General features: G+C 34.8%; 1 protein-coding gene and 1 long non-coding RNA gene across 2 annotated transcripts in view; one reads left to right on the forward strand and one right to left on the reverse strand.

Annotated features, from left to right (window-relative positions):
- TCF4 (transcription factor 4) overlaps positions 1-19,371 on the reverse strand; it is a gene marked incomplete in the record, with an annotated part of 501,923 nt that overhangs the window by 151,440 nt on the left and 331,112 nt on the right.
- On the forward strand, positions 2,000-18,188 carry LOC130294839 (uncharacterized). Its single transcript, XR_008848635.1, has 3 exons — positions 2,000-2,082; positions 16,701-16,808; positions 17,367-18,188. It is a non-coding gene; the product is annotated as an uncharacterized LOC130294839 (long non-coding RNA).

Consider the following 19,371-nt stretch of genomic DNA (forward strand, 5'->3'; position numbering starts at 1 on the left):
ATCTATCTCATATCTATCTCATATCTATCTATCTCATATCTATCTATCTCATATCTATCTATCTATCTCTATATCTATCTATCTATCTCATATCTATCTCATCTATCTCATATCTATCTCCTATCTATCTATCTCATATCTATCTATCTCATATCTATCCCATATCTATCTATCTATCTATCTCATATCTATCTATCTATCTCATATCTATCTATATATCTAATATCTATCCATCTCATATCTATCCATCTCATATCTCTATCTCATATCTATCTTTCTATCTATCTCATATCTATCTAACTATCTATCTATCTCATATCTATCTCATATCTATCTGTGTATTATCTATCTCATATCTATCTATCTCATATCTATCCATATCATATCTCTCTATCTCATATCTATCTATCTATCTCATATCTATCTCATATCTATCTATCTATCTCATATCTATCTATCTATCTCATATCTATATATTTCTTATATATCTATCTATCTCATATCTATCTCATATCTATCTATCTATCTCATATCTATCTTTGTATTATCTATCTATCTCATATCTATCTATCTATCTCATATATATCTATCTCATATCTATCTTTGGATTATCTATCTCATATCTCATATCTATCTATCTATCTCATATCTATCTCATATTTATCTATCTCATATCTATCTATCTATCTATCTAACAACAGGAGAAAAGAGCAGCACACTGCTAGCCCAGCAGCCTGCACCTGTAAGCCAGGTCTTTACAATAGTTTGGAATCAATAGTGCTGGCCAACTTATTCTTTGGTTGTATCTATCTATCTATCTATCTATCTCATATCTATCTATCCATCTCATATCTCTCTATCTCATATCTATCTATCTATCTATCTATCTATCTATATATCTAATCTACAGAGTGATATAGTAGGGGGCAAACAACTACTTGTTTCTACAATATCCCAGGATCTGTATCTCTCCATTCCACTCCAGATGTAACAATCACATAAGAAATATTCATCTTCTGGAGAATCCCATCTGATCTAATGCCAGTGGCCGCGGGTGATGATACCTCTTGTGCTGGGTAAGTCGTGACGTGTGTGTCACCGGTTCTTTCGTGTCCCTAGCATAATGTGCCCCCCCAAAATACCAGTCCATAGACCACCATGCAAAATGTAAGGTGCAGTCAGGTTCCCCTGAGGAAGAGGAGGAAAACGCTTCATCCACTTCTTATGACATCCAGGTGTTTACAGTATAAGATGTAGTAGAGATGAATGACTGGATCTCCCCATAGACTTTGCCAAAACCACCATTATTATGCTTCATCATCATCAACTCAACTCTGCTGCATCTGACTCTGAGCTCTGCTACCTGTGTCACATTGAGAAATCCATACAAACCTGGCAAACTCAGCGCCACTGCATTTGACATCTAACAACATAAACACTTAACAAATACAACTCTGCTACATCATTTTTTATATACATCTGTTGCATCTGACACTCTAGTACAGCGCTTCCTAACCAGTCTACCTGTAGCTGTTGCAAAACTACAACTCCCAGCATGGCCAGACAGCCTTCGGCTGTCTGGCCATGCTGGGAGTTGTAGTTTTGCAACAGCTGCAGGCACACTGGTTAGGAAACACCGCTGTAGCATCTCGCATTTGACAAATTCAGCTCTGCTCCATCTGACAATAAGATGCAGTTCTTCTTCACCTGTATCTCCGCTATCATACCTAGAAACTCTGCAGTTCTATATATGACAAACACAGCTCCGCTACACCTGACAAAATTCCATTTTTGAGCCACCCGCCTTTTAAAGACACAGTACCTGCAGATCAGACTGTACCAAAAGCAAGGCCTGGTAAATCCTAAACCTGTGACACAACATGGCGCTGCCTACTGCCAGTCCTGCCCTGAATGGCCACACATAATATACAGAAAAAAACTGCGCAAAATGCAAAAAAAAAATATAAAACTTCTCTCTCTCTTTTTTTTTTTTTTTGTAGTAAAAACAGAAAATGAGAAACACATTTCAGCTGAAACAGGAAACGCGCGGCTCTTCAGCTCAATTTCCTGACAGTGGGAAAGGTATTTAAAGCCATTACACGTCTGTGATGTCCCAAATGAACAAAAAAAAAGAAAAATATATTCAAATAATTTTTTTTTAGCCGAAACGTTAAAGAGGTTTCCATGAAAGTCAATGTGTCCCCCATTTATGTTGTTAATGTGGGATAAAGGAAGGTGTAGGGGGGGGGGGGGGGGGGGGGGGTAGAAGGTGTAGGTGGGGGGGGGGGGGGGTCAGCGCAGCAATAAATGTCATATGTGAACCCGGGATCATCATCATAAACATCAGAGGCGGAAAGGAAGACCATAAAAAGGACAATGTGCATCACAAGACATAAGAACTAACACACAGAGACGAGTTTGTCATTAGGTTGTGTTGTATAGGATACTAAGGTATCACAATGCACGGATGATACGACTCCCAGTGAGAAACATTATACATACATAAAACATATAGCAAAAACGTGAAATCATCAGGTGAATAAATGCCAAAAATAATGTTACATAGTACATACATTACAGGCAAAACCTTATAAACCTATATGCAGGAAAGTACATATATGAACATGGAGCCAATGTATACACATACACACCATATATATTGTAAGATATAATACACTATAGGTCTGGTTTATGTGCTTGTATACAAATACATACACATATATACAAATCTACATATATATATATATATATATATATATATATATATATATATATGAATACACTATAGGTCTGGTATATGTGTTTATATTTAAATACATATACATATATGCAAATATACATATAACAGACCTATAGTGTATTATGTAAATATGTAGATTTGTGTATATATATATATATATATATATATATATATATATGTGTGTGTGTGTGTGTGTGTATGTATGTATTTATATATAAACACATATAACAGACCAATAGTGTATTATGTATATATGTGTTTATATACAAATATATACACATATATACAAATCTACATATATACATAATACACTATAGGTCTGTTTTATGTGTTTATAGATAAATACATATATACAAATCTAAAAATAATACACTATAGGTTTAGTTTATGTGTTTATTTACAAATACACATATATACAAATATGTACATATAAACATTCCCCACTTTAGGTCTAGTTTATATGGTTATATACAAATACACATACACAAATAAACACAACACATTATAGATCTGGGTTATGTGTTCATATACAAATTTGCACTTATACACACAACACACTATATGTCTGTTTTATTCTAAACATTACTAAAATACATGAGTTCACACATGTATACAAATAGGCACATATACATATAACACAATATAGGCCTGGAATATATGTACATACGGTATACAAATATACACATAACACACTATATGTCTGGGTTATTTGTTTACATACAAATACACATACACAAATATACACAACACATTATAGGTCTGTGTTATGTGTTTATATACAGATACATATACATATATACAAATAGGCACATATACATATAACACAACATAGGCCTGGTATATGTACATATATACAAATATACACACAACACACTATATGTCTGGTTTATTCTAAACATTTCTATAATACATGACTTCACACATTTATACACATGTGTACAAATAGCCACATATAACACACTTCAGGTCATATACACACACACATATATATATATATATATATATATATATATATATATACACACACACACAGGTGTTATAGGCTCAGAATATAACAGCTACACACATATATACAAACATACAGATATTTGCAAATAAAACCATCCACAAATATTTATGTATAATATATATATATATATATATATATATATATATATTTAATGCAAAATATGCAAATGAATATATACACACATACATAAATGTACACAATCAGACACACACACATATACATATATGAATACACATGTTTAATATATATATACACCTATATACATATATACACACACTCTATTGAACATAGTTTATGTCTAGCTTAACATTTTTAATGTTTCTTTTCCTGTACGTTTAAAATACAATTCTGATAAGCCAAACCCTCGAAAGATGGGGCCCCCTACTGTCACCCCTGACTGTCACCTTAACACCCCCCCCCCCCCCCCATCTTGCGGCCTTTGATTTTTGTTCCTAGTGAAAATATAGTGTGAGATTTCCTAGTGTAAGTACACAATCCAGGGGCAATTAGTGTAATTGTAGGTTTGTGTCAATGATACAGGTTGTGCGCGTATTTGTCATAGATGGACTTTAACCACTTAGGTGCACAAAAGGCCTGGAATCCCCAGGAGCGATGGGGCCCAGTGCCAATGCCCAGGTGCCCATCCACAGACCCTCTACAACCTAAAGACTGTATTTAAGGTCCCTAAACCGCAGCACACGTCATGAGGACATTGCCACAGAGGATGCAGAGGAATTACAGCCATTTCATGAGACCGCTGTAACACAAAAGGGGCCATGCGGGAGGCAGATGTAGCAGAGCTGAGTTTGTCACTTGGCACAATTCATGCTGGTTCTACACAGGGACGACGGTAAACCAACTCTTAGTTTAGGGATGGACTATCTAACCCAGTGTTTCCCAACCGGTGTGCCTCCAGCTGTTGCAAAAGGACAACTCCCAGCATGCCCAGACAGCCGAAGGCTGTTTGGGCATGCTGGGAGTTGTCGTTTTGCAACAGCTGGAGGCACACCGGATAGGAATCACTGATCTAACCGGAGCTGCTACCTTTTTGAAAAGGCATGTTTTCAGCAGGGGAAAATGATTAATCAGTAATGCCTTGAAATTCCTCAACACAGGGGACTAAAAAAAATATATAAAAATTCTAAAGAATTTTTGAATTAGACCCTAAAAAAATACAATTCAAATCAATTTTGGAGAAAAGCTTGGAAAGGTCATTTATATATATATATATATATATATATATATATATATATATATATATATATATGGCATAACAAATGGGGCCTAAAACAAAAAGTAACAGAGGGTCAATTGATAATCCATAGATAAGTCCGATCCTATAGGGTAAGGTAACAAGGGAAAAAAAAAACGACAAAAAGAACACAGGGTGCGAAATACATTTCAGGCGGGCACACACATGGCATACACATTCTCCGCAAGATGCCTGGCACCATATCAAAAAAAAAAAGCGTACAATGCAAAACCCCTGCCAGAACAATGCCGGCTCCATTATAAACAGTAAAAAAAAATAAAAAATCTGGTTTGTCGCGCGGACGGTTTTTGCCGAACGGTATAGAATTTGCATGGGTGCGAAAGCACAAGACCCTCGCCGTTTGCACATCTACGGTCAGTTTGCTTCAGATCTATAATTTTTTTATTTATTTTATTTATTGATGTGTTTATTTATTTATATATTTTTATAAACATTATTATATATATATATATATTATTATTATTATTATTATATATTTTTTTTATATAGTTAGTTAGTGAGGTCCCTTTCCTAAATTGGCCGCCATTGCTACGGAACTAGAGGTATCAGGTCAGGATATTTGTTAATTTTTTCCCCCAATTTTTAATATTTTATATATTTTTATATCGTTTTAAATATATATATATATATATATATATATACATACATACATTTATTATATATATATGTGTGTGTATGTATATATATATATATATATATATATATATATATATATAGGACAGTTAGAATTGTTTGTTTGCTTTAATTTTTCCTGTATCCCTTGTGACAATGTATCATGACATTATTTTTAAGTTTTACTTTGGAGTACAAATTTTTCCACTTGCTCTAGCCAATGAGGTTAAGCTTGATCACAATTTTATCTATATGTCTATTTATCTATCTATCTATCTATCTATCTATCTATCTATCTAATATCTATCTATCTACCTACCCATCTATCTATCTCATATCTATCTCATATCTACCTATCTACCTACCTATCTATCTATCTACCTACCCATCTATCTATCTCATATCTATCTTATATCTATCTCATATCTATCTATATATCTCATATCTATCTATCTCATATCTATCTATCCATCTCATATCTATCTATCCATCTCATATCTATCTATCTATCTATCATCCTACCACTGATCCTCAGGGCTTGCTGGGCCTAGCAGGACAATGTGACAGGAGCCCTTCCCTTTTGGCCTATTGCCCCTGACCTGGGCACAGTACTGGGTGAAAAAAAAAAAAGTATACAAACGTGAAATTGTGGCTGAATGTTTTCACTGTGACATTGCTTTAACACATGTTGTTTTTGTGTTGATTTTTTTTTCCGCCCCTTTAACAAACGCAAATCCCTTTTCTTTCCCATGGCACGAAGGGCAAGAGGAAAATCAACTTCCAGATGGTAATAGAAAACCTGCAGCTGAACTAAGGAGCCAAATGCCACACATACTTCTGTAATCGCACATATGTGCACCGAGCAAAAGATACTTCATAGAAAAAAACTAAGCAAAAACTAACCTAATGCAGAAAAGCAAATAACATACCAATCCCCTCAAATATTCAAATATTAACATTTTTGCTTTTCCTCTTCTCCCTTTCCTACATTGGATTTCACAAAACATGCCTTATACAGATTTTTTTTTCCCACCGTGTGTCTCGCACATTGCTCTCCCCTCCAGTCTACCGTTTGTTTAACCAGTCTCCCTGACAAATTTTTAGTTTTCTTTTTCTCCCCCCCCCCCCCCCCCCCAGTTTACCTCCCGACAAGAAAGCTGATCTGGAAAATGTCACAAAACAGGACCAAAAAAGCTCCCAATTTTACAGTCAGTTCAACATTTACAGAAGAAAAAAAAAAAACATAAAAGAGTTATAAAAATATATATCACAAAATACCTCCAAAACTTTCTATTTCTCGAAGGCCAATAAAATATTATATTCAATTACAAAATAAAAAATAAAAAATGACATTACAACAACATCATCATCATCATCAAATCTATATCACTGCCTCTCGACAAACTTTTGTTGCGAGTTGTCGAGATATAGTTTTTGCTCTCAACTATTATTATTTTTTGTTATATAAATAACCATAAATTAATGATGATGTGGAATGATATACAAGCCACAAGTTGAGTGGAAACGTTGACTTAACACATCACCTACAAGCACAAATGTACATTATATACAAGAGCTGAGAGTGCCAATTAGAATTTCTTTTATTTGCCTGTGACGATGTAGCATAGCTGAGTTTGTTGTTAGGCAGCACCGATGGGGGAATGACACGAGGCTGCAGGTAGACGTACTCCATGATCCGACCTCAGAGAGTTGTGAAACCATGCAGCCCCAGAGGGTTCAATGACAAATTCAGCTCTGCTACATCTAATGTGTATATATACACAAGACAAATTATTGTGGGTCTGCGATGGCACAAGTCGAGTGCACGCGTAGACACAAGCATCACACATGTAGGCTATATTCTTGCACAGACACACAAATACGTTAGAGAAGAAACATCACACAGCAGTCGTACAGGGTGCATTCTGCAGCTATCATGCTTTTCACATCCTAGCAGCAGCACTGCCCGCCGCCCCGATCGTGCATGTGATCCACATTCCTACGACAATAAAACTTGTCAAAATTACACCTTTAATTACAGACTTCTCTTACCGCTTTCCCATTATAGTAGTACATCAGAGAGTTTCCGCCCAGTCCCGGGATTGGGTATGCGCAATACATAGTGTCGGGTTCTTTTTTCTCCTCAGTACCACTCTTAACAACTTTTTATTTCAAACTCCCTGTCCCTTTTTTCACAACAATTCCTTCACTTGCATTTTCCCATATGGCCAGGCCAAGCATGGTGAATATGCAAAGCAGGGAGAGACCATTCCTGACGTTTGGGCGGGGGGGAGGAGGTGGCTAGTACTCGCTCCTGTCAGACGACAGCTAACTTTCCACAGTGATTCTGGAAAGCATCCCAGCACTGACTTAGCTGTAATTCCTGGTGCGTACAATAGAGAGATTCAACTTTTCCATGTTTTCTTTATATCGGGTCCTTCGATCGTCAAAAAAAAACAAAAAATAAAATAAAATAGATGTATATGTTGCCGATTTAGGGTTCAAAAACAAAAATGAAAAATAAATCAATAAAAACTGTTGAAAGATCGTTCAAAAATAGATTGGCAGTCAGGGCTCCGTGGATGAGTCTAAATCCAGTTCTTTTTCAGATTCCTGGCATTTTTTGAGTGGAAATGCTGGATTTTCAGCTCGACCCCCCCCCCCCCTTCCTTTTTTTCTTCCCCTTAAAATTTCCACTTAACTGCCTTGGGGTAAAAGTAGGAGAGGGTCCATAATTGTACGGAATACAAATGCAGTTAATTGACTCCCCCTCTCTCTCTCTCCCTCTCTTTCTTTTTTTGTTTTAATTTGATTAAAAAGCGAGTGGCAGGAAGGGATTCGTATGATGCACATCTAATAACTATACCATCTGTCTCTGCTCCTGGCAGGCTCCCAGCATTGTACGCAGCTGCTTGGGAACCCAGTTCAGAAAAGGAAGGGGGGGGGGGAGATATGTGGTGGGTTGGTGGAGAAGAGGGGGGGGGGGGATTCGAAAATAATAATAAATAAATAAAAACCGTTCTGACCTAGCTGAAAGGATAAAAAGAACCAGTACGCGATTCCGATTCTGTGGTCGCGTTCTATAGGAACTGGGAAGATGACAAGAATTAAATATATCGGATCGCTCCTCCCAGCTGTAAGGTTTTCTGGTTTTCTACAATGTTTTTTTTTTTTTTTTTTTGTGTGGGTAGAAACAAAAAAAATAAAAAAATATAAAATAAAGTGTAAAAAATGGGAAAAGATTCTCTAATTGATATGGTGATAAAAAAATAAAAAAAATAAGTAAAAAAATAAATAAATCTGTTTTCTGCTATAATTTCTACATCCAGGCCTGGTGGCGTCATCAGGTGTACTTCACTATTATGTTTTTTCACTCTTTGTATCAATTTTATCTATTTCAATAAAAACTGTTTCCTGCTATGAGATTTCCAGGAAGGGATGTGTTAATTACATATTTCTACATTCAAGCCTGACGTCACTAAACTCATCTCTCTTCTGCATATTTATTATAATTTTTATTTTGTATTTATTTCAATGAAGAAAAAAAAAAACTGCTTCCTGTTATAAATATTTCTGAAACTGATGTGTTCATGTCAAGAAGTCAAGAATTGCGCTCCTCTACTTTACTTTATATTCACCGTAGAATTTTTTTTAATTTTTATTATTATTATTTTTATTTTTTTTAGATCCATAAGAAAAATGTTGTTTCCTGTTATACATGTTCCTAAAAGTCATTTATTCTTCACTCCCCTTTGTGGGAGTACTTAATTTTTTATTAGAATTTTCTTAGAAATTTGAAAAAAAAAATTTTTCTATAGGAACAGCTTTTGAGTCACGCGTTTCATGAGCATTTTTGGCAAGTACATTACGGATCATATAGTATCGTCCACACTATTCATCTCGAAAAGTAAAGCCAAAATTGATCGCACTTGAAAATGAACAAAAATCCCCATTCGACAGCGATGATCAGACAACATTACGTGGACGCAAATCTTGGTACTTTTTCCCTTGTTCTCTAATAAATCTCTCATGATGTTGGTTGGGGGGGAGGGCATGACTGTAGGCCTTTATATTCTTGATGCTGTACCAAATCCCCCCCCCCCCCCCTACCAAAAAATAAATAAATAAAAATTACAAAAAGAAAGAAAAAAAAAACAGGCTAGCTGGCACTTGCCAAATTCAGAGCGTCATAGGAAAGAAGGGCTCCTGGGAACTCATCCCAAACGAAACTAAATCATTTGCATATGCCGAAATAAATGCCATTCGAGCGTAGAGCTTTTCTCCTAGAATCAACTTTAATAATTCACAATACCTATTTTCTTACAGCGGCGCATGCTAGCAAAAGGCGGAAAAGAGGAGACAAATAATGGCGCTCCTTGCCAGCAACAAGAAGTTTATGTATAGAAAGTTCTACCTACCCCTCCCATAGTCTTAGGGGCTTTTTATTTTCTAGAACAGCATAAGGAATAAGCTGAGGTTTATCTAACTCACTTGCTCCGTATTTATTCAGAAAGTCCCCGGGGCTTTGGGTAAACAGTACTTGAATTATAATCACACATTTCATTACAATTTCATGCTTTGTGGATTTTTTTGTCATTAAAACAGTTAGATGTCAGTGTGACGGGATCACGGTCGTAACCTCTAAACCACCCTGCATGTCCTATACCACCAGGCTGGGCGACAACAGGTCAATGTGTGTACAACAGCGTAAAAGAAACGGAAGCTGGGGAGGAGGGAGGGAAGGATAAATATGGCGCGAACTAGTGGAGACCTTGATTTAATAGACACAACCTGCCATTCACTTGTCTGGATGACCCCTATTAGGGTATAGGCCCTTATGTGTGAATACACACAGTGCTGCGCTATGGACTGTACTAGATTAGATAAGGTATATGTGACATATACATAATACAGTGCGAATGATAAAAAAAGATAGACAGTTAAATAGATATGAAATAGATAGATAGATATGAGATAGATAGATATGAGATAGATATATAGATAGATATGAGATAGATAGATATGAGATAGATAGATAGATAGATATGAGATAGATAGATATGAGATAGATAGATAGATATGAGATAGATAGATAGATAGATAGATAGATATGAGATAGATAGATGATAGATATGAGATAGATAGATATGAGATAGATATGAGATAGATAGATAGATATGAGATAGATAGATAGATAGATAGATAGATAGATATACAGCAACAGAAGAATGCAGCAGCACACTGCCAGCACAAGGATATAGGTGAAACATGTTTCACCTATATCCTTGTGCTGGCAGTGTGCTGCTGCATTCTTCTGTTGCTGTATATCTAGCCTAGTAGCGTGCACCTGTAGGCCAGGTCCATATAATAGGTTGGTATCAACTAAAGTGCTGGCTGACTAATTCTTTGTATAGATAGATAGATATGAGATAGATAGATAGATATGAGATAGATAGATAGATAGATAGATAGATAGATAGATATGAGATAGATAGATAGATATGAGATAGATATATATATGAGATAGATAAATATGAGATAGATAGATAGATATGAGATATATAGATACATATGAGATAGATAGATAGATAGATATGAGATAGATAGATATGAGATAGATAGATAAATATGAGATAGACAGATAGATATGAGATAGATAGATAGATATGAGATAGATAGATAGATAGGAGATAGATATGAGATAGATAGATATGAGATAGATAGATAGATATGAGATAGATAGATAGATATGAGATAGATAGATATGAGATAGATAGATAGATAAATATGAGATAGACAGATAGATATGAGATAGATAGATAGATAGGAGATAGATAGATATGAGATAGATAGATAGATAGATAGATAGATATGAGAGAGAGAGATAGATAGATATGAGATAGATAGATAGATGAAGTGGTATTGCATAGGAGGCCAACAGTGGATTCTTACATATGTCTTATAGATATACAGTATAGTGGGTATATATATATATATATATATATATATATATATATATATACACATACACACACACAGAGCAGACAAATAAAATCTAACACAGACAAATTAGGTAAACCAGCGCCCGGCACATAAATCTCGCACCTCTATATAGCGCAGTGTACCTGCGTGTATGTCTTGTATGTATTGTGTACCTGTGTCTATGTCTTGTATGTCTTGTGTACCTGCGTGTATGTCTTGCTTGTATTGTGTAACTGTGTGTATGTCTTGTATGTATTGTGTACCTGCGTGTATGTCTTGTATGTATTGTGTACCTGCGTGTATGTCTTGTATGTCTTGTGTACCTGCGTGTATGTCTTGCATGTATTGTGTACCTGCGTGTATGTCTTGTATATATTGTGTACCTGCGTGTATGTCTTGTGTACCTGCGTGTATGTCTTGTATGTATTGTGTACCTGCGTGTATGTCTTGTATGTATTGTGTACCTGCGTGTATGTCTTGTATGTATTGTGTACCTGCGTGTATGTCTTGTATGTATTGTGTACCTGCGTGTATGTCTTGTATGTATTGTGTACCTGCGTGTATGTCTTGTATGTCTTGTGTACCTGCGTGTATGTCTTGTATGTCTTGTGTACCTGCGTGTATGTCTTGCATGTATTGTGTACCTGCATGTATGTCTTGTATATATTGTGTACCTGCATGTATGTCTTGTGTACCTGCGTGTATGTCTTGTATGTATTGTGTACCTGCGTGTATGTCTTGTATGTATTGTGTACCTGCGTGTATGTCTTGTGTACCTGCGTGTATGTCTTGTATGTATTGTGTACCTGCATAGATGTCTTGTGTACCTGCGTGTATGTCTTGTATGTCTTGTGTACCTGTATGTATGTCTTGTGTGTATTGTGTACCTGCATGTATGTCTTGTATGTATTGTGTACCTGCGTGTATGTCTTGTGTACCTGTGTGTATGTCTTGTATGTCTTGTGTACCTGTGTGTATGTCTTGTATGTATTGTGTACCTGCGTGTATGTCTTGTATGTATTGTGTACCTGCGTGTATGTCTTGTGTACCTGCGTGTATGTCTTGTATGTATTGTGTACCTGCATAGATGTCTTGTGTACCTGCGTGTATGTCTTGTATGTCTTGTGTACCTGCGTGTATGTCTTGTATGTATTGTGTACCTGCGTGTATGTCTTGTATGTCTTGTGTACCTGCGTGTATGTCTTGTATGTATTGTGTACCTGCGTGTATGTCTTGTATGTATTGTGTACCTGCGTGTATGTCTTGTATGTATTGTGTACCTGCATGTATGTATTGTGTAGCTGCGTGTATGTCTTCCAGCACATAACAACAATGTGACTTTGAGGCCACTAATGGGCAGCACTAAGACCATAGTGAGGCATAAATAGCGCACACAGAAGCCACCACGCTGTATTTGTTTACCGGTTGGGGGGGAGGGGAGCGGACTTTACTTCAGGACCGTGGCTATGTAATGTGGATGTTAATTAAATTAAAACAAGATTATATGCTCGGCCTGCGAGGAAAGTTGCCTTAAGACACAGACTTTATTGGCAGCTTTAGAAGTTGCATATGGCGCAATGAACTTTTTCAACTTTGGAATATTGCTGGCATAAATCCCTAAACACACCATGAATACAGGGCAGTATACTGGACTCATTAATAGTGTCTTGTAAGCTAAGTACAACAAGGTGAGAGGGGGGGGGGGGTAAAACTTTCACTATTCTGCAATAATTTTGGGCCTTTTAATGAACGGGCAGACATATGTGAAATAACATTTACCTTACAAAGCAGACATTTGCACAGTAAAGTAGCAGAGCTGCTAGTGTTCTGGGTTTCACATACGTGAATGCAGCCCCCTGTTCTATACAGCCATAAATACCACCTGCAGAATTTTATTCCAGATATCACTCCCTCACATTAACTCCTTCCCAGGCACCAGAGAAAGCAGAAACACATTGCCCATTGCCATTTCCAGGGAGATTGCTAATGCCCAGATGCAGCAGCGCTGACTCTGTCACTTGGCATGCGACAACTGCGCTTCTGCATAAGACTGCAGGCCAACCTATGCAGGGTGAGAAATTTGTCTCTGCTACATCTGTAGTATAGAGATTACGTTCTGGGTGCGTATTTTCCTGATCAATAAAATGGATTCATGGTTTAGTGCAACGTATTTTCTCAAATTACACGGTAGCGGACGGATTTAAGAAAATAAAAATACATGCTAAAATTGATGGATTTATGGCGAGGACTTTAAAAAAGATATTAAAAGGCAACAAAAAAAATTACAAAACTCAAACTCAAAACGTCATATTTATATTTAGCGGTGTTTGTTGTCATTTATAACGGGACAATATATTCATTGTCTGAGCACTTAGTATAAAGAGCAATTGCAACAGTGACATCTGTAGGATGAAGGAAAGAACTGCATGTCTTAAAAAAAGAAATTACAAGACGGAAAGCAAACAGTAAAAATCCCTATGAACCTGTTAAAAATCACAAACTTCCATGTATACACACACTTGTGTTTATTGTACCTTTTATGGGAACATTATACGTCATACATGTAAGAACCTATCGGTTTACAGTATTTGTATGGCCACGTCCGGCCTATAGTGTGCACTGTGTAAGAAGTCATCCAGTCAATCAAGGTATCCCTTATGTGAGTGGTTTTGGTATTTTAACTATATGTATCACATTTATTTTTTTTTTAAACTCTGCTTTCTCATAGTAAATTTCTAAAAATAGTTAACATAAATAAATAAACACAAATTTTTGTATTTAAATAAAAGGCCAATACATGAAAACCATAAATTCTGAGGGTCCCGGTAACTCGGAATTATTATTTTTTTTTGCTGGAGGGCCTGTATTTGATGGTTGTGCCAATATGGAAGCAGATTTGGACAGATGACTCATATATGGATTTTGATCAATACGTTTCATGATAATGAAGACCGTATGAACGCAGTCGTGCAACCGACGCTGAAACACATGATGGAAATAAAAGGAGTCTATTGTGCTCCATCTGTAGTCATTGCACCTATAAGTTACTGTAACCTTAGAAACGATTCCTCGTAAAAAAAAAAAAGATTTTATGTCCCAATTCCTTTAACTTGTATTATTTACAGTCAATGAAAACAGATGCAATAGCCGATCATCTCCTGTCCTACTAAACCTTCATAAAATTTGAAAAAAGTTAATTCAAATAAAAAAAAAAAAATTGTTACAAGTCAAAATTAAAACATTTCTTCAAAATAAAAGAAAATGTAAAACATAGTTTAAAGAAATAAGTAAGAAAGCAGTAATAGGTAAAATAAGTAATAAGTAAAAAATCGGGTTTATAAATAACGTGAATATCAATCATTGTGACGCCCAAGTTTATGGTTTGTAACAACTTCCTTTCTTCCTCCCAAATAACGTTCAGTCCAAAAAAAAAATTAGGGAGGGGAATTCACATGTCAACCATTGCGGCTTCTATCTATTTTCGAAGAAATGGCGAGGACCAGTTGCTGATTAGGCTTACACCACCACCGCCAGATGTTTCCCTCAAATCTGCCATGTAACCATAGAGCGGTGATGTAATGTGGAGAGGAAGTACCTACATGGAAGGCCAGATAACAAAAAAGATCCACCTACACAGTATTTTATTTTATCAGCAAGGTCATTTGTGGTCAGTCCTGGATTCATTTTATGGCCCAGTTTACCACCTAAAGCATTTCTCTACAGCACTGAGAAAGTTCAATATTTTTTGTCTATCAATCTGTCAATCTATTTTTTTATCTATCTATCTCATATCTATCTATCTCATACCTATTTATCTCATATCTATTTATCTCATATCTATCTATCTCATATCTATCTATCTATCTATCTATCTCATATCTATCTATCTATATATCCGTCTCATATCGTTCTATCTATATATGTATCTAACTCATATCTATCTATCTATCTATCTCATATCTATCTATCTCATATCTATTTATCTCATATCTATCTATTTATCTATCTCATATCTATCTATCTCATATCTATCTATCTATATATCTGTCTCATATTTATCTATATATATATATATATTATCTATCTATCTCATATCTATCTATCACATATCTATCTTTCCATCTCATATCTATCTATCTATCTCTCTCATATCTATCTATATCTCTCTCTCATATCTATCTATCTCTCTCATATCAATCTATCTCTTATGTATCTATCTATCTCATATCTATCTATCTATCTATCTATCTCATATCTATCTATCTCATATCTATCTATCTTTCCATCTCATATCTATCTAGCTATCTGTCTCATATCTATCTATATATGTATCTATCTCATATCTATCTATCTATATATCTATCTATCTATCTATATATCTATCTCATATCTATCTATCTCATATCTATCTATCTATCTATCTATATATCTATCTATATATCTATCTCATATCTATCTATCATCTATCTATCCATTTTTCATTTCTTTCTCTCTTATAAAATAGAAAGAAAAAACAAGATGTGACACAATGTATACTGTTTATGACATAATACGTAACCTGCTTTAATAATAAAAACAACAAAAACAGCTGCTAAATCTACTAATCCCAAAAATTTGGACCACTGTCAACTAGTTGTGCATTTTACCGGACCAATAAAATATCGAGTTGTGTGATCTTTAAATCCTCTTCCCACAAACCTGCACTTATCTAGACGACACATATTAAGTCGGCCTAATAAGTGAAAATGGACAGATGCAATAAATCCTGAAAATTTAAGCTAATTTTTTTTTTTTTTTTTTTGTGATGGAACAACATGTCATCTGTGGAGATAATGCTTCGTCTAGCTACAAATGCTGTATGGGAACAACAATGCTAATGCTGTGGGAATGACTGTTAATAATTCATATCCTATGGAGGCAGTATAGGTCTGCAAAAATGATGAAACAGCAATCAGTGATGTCACTTTTTTGTCATATTTACATTATTACGTTATTAATTTGACATATGAAATGACATATCTGGCAGAAGATTAATAAAAAATGGATTACAAATTAATATATTTATTTATTTTTTATATTCACAGGCCCCATTGTCGCCAAGGATTGATTGATTATTTATTTATTTTAATTTATCCTTTTTTTAATTTTTCAAAATATACACTTGAAGACATAAATCAAGAACCCAAATATCAGTAAGTTGGGAGCCGTTCATTTGTCAGCAAAACGGCTCTGTGACAATCGGCACGGCGAGGGTTAACCAACATATGCTGCATAATTAGGAGATGCATTAATGATTATGAATAGCAAATGATTTGGAGAATGAAATACACAAATGCCACAAGGAACACACCTATGTCCCATTTTTTGTTTTATTTTTTATTGCTTTTTTTATATATCATATTTTAGAAAATTTTCTTTAAAAAAAAAAAATTGTCCATTATTGGTGTAAATAGTTGCAAGGGTACATCAAATTGTAATCTTTCATACGACATCCATCAAACCCAGGCTGGAGATTTTGACAAACATTAAACACAGTAAGGAGGCAATTATGTATGCATGATTTAATCTGCAACTAATTAATATGCAAATGTATTCATATGTTAGTTACTAAATTAAAAATGCAAAGAAGCCCTTATGGTGATTCTCAAAATTTTACACAAACAGAACATTTAAAATGTAAGAAAAATTGAATTTGTTTTTTACTTTTCTCCTCCCCAAAAACCTACCACTTACTTTTCTTTTACTTTTAGGAAAAAAACATTTTTAAAACCTGTTGCTTCCTCCGTTAAAATTTTTTTAATTTTGGTGAAAATGAAAATAGATTTGCAAGGACGGACTTTAAATCACAACAATTATTTCAGTGAAGATGGTTTCTTAAATTCAAATTTTCTCTGTCTTATTCCATACACAAAGGCCTTACATTGCTTATTTGTTTTGGTTTAGTTTAGAATTTATGTAGTTATATCTTTATTTATTTCTTTTTAAATAATCTAAACCCAATTTCAGAAAGTCAATTTTGATGACCACCAACAAACTTTTTATAGTCCAAAAAGAAAGGGCCTGTGTTACCCACTTGAAGCAAATGATATAAACCTTGGTCTCTAAGGCTATAGGAAGATTGCATAAAGAACATCTAAAGAGTATATATTAGAACTTGCGCATGTGAATGTTGTATAGACTAAAATTATAGCATATATATTTGTGTATATATAGCAGAAAAGTTTCAGATTTCGCCATACTGTACATAAAATAATACACATATACAAGCAACAATTTTTATGCTTGACTCTATTACTATTGCTATTACTTGAATCTTATTCTAGCCTATACCAAACAGCTTTATAATAGCTAATATCTAATGACACAGATGATACTGTGTAAAAAAAAAACAATCAATTGCCTCATTTTCAATTTTCAATTTTAAAATTCCAAAATTTTTAAAAATTAAAAATAATAATTATTAGTCAACTGACCGACATGGATCCTTATAGTTTCCTGAAATAAAAAAAGAAAAGAAAAGCAAAATAGGTAAAATAAAAAAAGAGGAAGATACTTGTAGTCAGGTCCAAAATTCGATTGTATCTCCCCAGATTTTTATCCAGTTGAGCTGCCAAGCAGACTCCAGCATGCCCATTACATTTCGTGTGCTGCGGCCAAGAATACGTACTGTCCTGCAGTGCACGTAGTCTGCTCTCATTTGTTTTTTTCAGTTTTTGGCTTCCTTCGCCAAATACTTTCAAACTGGGGCAGACCATGTGGCTATAAACCAGGAATTATGGAAGAAAAAAAAAATGAAATAAAAAATAAATAAAATTGCAATGGTGTCATCAGCGATAGTATTTAAATGCCAAAAACAATTCCATATCCCGAACTAATTTACTGCTTTATTTAGTTATTTTGCAGTGCATCTGCTTTGACTTTCTGCTAATTGAATCACCTAAAATATATCCTGTTTGGTAAATTGTTTAATAGAAAGCATATTGAGCTGTAACAATGTATAGTTGTGCATGGTGCCCCGACGCTCAATTAAAAATAAAAAAAATTAAAATATATCAATTCAAGGCTGCCCTACTTAGCACAGAGCCATCTTGGGCATATCCGCAGTACAGTAAATTATAGAATTTATGATTGTATATTATATTTTATATGACGTTATGAAAGAATGAAAGCAGGACTGTTACCGGCGTATGGTTTCCATTTAAAAAAAAAAAATTGTTGCAAATTTTTTTTATTTTTTAAATTCTATAAAAAAAGTGTGAAAATCAGTCAAGATCCTGTGACTTTTATGCAATAATATTTAATTTTGACTTTTACTGTCCCAGGAAACACGTGCTTGGAGCAATCTGCTTCCTCCTACGAATGCTTTCCTGTCTGTTTAGTAAAAAAAAAAAAATATAAAATATAAAAATAAAATTGCAACACACTTTAGACCGTATAACCAAGAAGAGGTCATAAATATCTCTAAATAGCCTTAAACAGATATGAAAGACATTAACACTCTCAGAATGCCAAAGCAGAATAAAAAAAAAAAAATTGAACAGATGCTCCTGGGTCAAAAAGTGAAATGTGCATTTCCTATAGAAATGGAGAAAAATCTTGTGAAATTCATAAATGAACTGTTAGCGAGGGAACGAGGTGTCACCGAGTGAGGTGTACGAGTCAGGAACACTGGCTTTATTATGCTGAAGTGCACTGGGAAAGGCGAGCGCAACAGGGATTGGTTTACATTAACCCATGTGACCAAAACTTCTGCAT

Source organism: Hyla sarda, chromosome 1 (assembly GCF_029499605.1).
Source record: "Hyla sarda isolate aHylSar1 chromosome 1, aHylSar1.hap1, whole genome shotgun sequence".
In the NCBI taxonomy this organism is placed as follows: Eukaryota; Metazoa; Chordata; class Amphibia; order Anura; family Hylidae; genus Hyla; species Hyla sarda.